Source organism: Nematolebias whitei, chromosome 1 (assembly GCF_014905685.2).
Source record: "Nematolebias whitei isolate Nwh7 chromosome 1, NemWhi1, whole genome shotgun sequence".
Taxonomy (NCBI): Eukaryota; Metazoa; Chordata; class Actinopteri; order Cyprinodontiformes; family Rivulidae; genus Nematolebias; species Nematolebias whitei.
This window is the reverse complement of record NC_056498.1, coordinates 10,620,073-10,621,037: the sequence shown is the minus strand read 5'-3', so window position 1 is coordinate 10,621,037 and position 965 is coordinate 10,620,073. Positions and strand designations below refer to the sequence as shown.

At 39.8% G+C, this 965-nt stretch overlaps 2 non-coding genes across 2 annotated transcripts; both read left to right on the top strand.

The window, feature by feature from the left end:
* Positions 1 to 123: 123 nt before the first annotated feature.
* Positions 124 to 195, top strand: trnak-uuu. Its single transcript has one exon. It is a non-coding gene; the product is annotated as a tRNA-Lys (tRNA).
* Positions 196 to 692: 497 nt separating this feature from the next.
* On the top strand, positions 693 to 765 carry trnak-cuu. Its single transcript has one exon. It is a non-coding gene; the product is annotated as a tRNA-Lys (tRNA).
* The last annotated feature ends 200 nt before the right edge of the window (positions 766 to 965 follow it).

Here is a 965-nt window from a genome sequence, read left to right as displayed (position 1 = left end):
TTGCGCTTTTTAATGGACTCTCTTGTGAAAGTGTCCTCTTGGCTCATTGACAGTTACCTCTATGAATACGTTAAATGAAACAGACAGACAAACAGAAACATATATATAGAGAGAGATTATAGAGCCTGGATATCTCAGACGGTAGAGCATCAGACTTTTAATCTGAGTGTCAGGGTTCAAGTCCCTGTTCAGGCGAAGTGCACCTTTTACAGGACTTTCTTGAAAGTGAGTCCTCGTGGCTCATTCATGCTTACCTGTATAAATACAGGTTAAATGAAACAAACAGATACATTCATATAGAAAACAGAGCCTGTACAGCTCAATCAGTATAGTTTCATACTCTTAATTTGAGGATCCAGAGTTCAAGTCCCTGTTCAGACAAATTTGACTTTTTACAGGACTCTCGTGCGAGTGAGTTATTGTCTCATTTACACTAGTATAAAACTGGTTAAATTGAAACAGACAGACAGAAAGATACATATATATATCAAGATTATAGAGCCTGGATAGCTCAGACGGTAGTGCATCAGACTTTTAATCTGAGGGTGCAGGGTTCAAGTCCCTGTTCCGGCGAATTGCGCTTTTTAATGGACTCTCTTGTGAAAGTGACCTCTTGGCTCATTGACAGTTACCTCTATGTTAAATGAAACAGACAGACAAACAGAAACATATATATAGAGAGACATTTTAGAGCCTGGATACCTCAGACGGTAGAGCATCAGACTCTTAATCTGAGGGTCCAGGGTTCAACTCCCTGTTCAGGCGAATTGCACTTTTTAATGGACTCTCTTGTGAAAGTGTCCTCTTGGCTCATTGACAGTTACCTTTATAAATGTTAAACGAAACAGACAGACAAACAGCAACATATATGTAGAGAGACATTAAAGAGCCTGGATAGCTCAGACGGTAGAGCATCAAACTTTTAATCTGAGGGTCCAGGGTTCAAGTCCCTATTCAGGAGAATT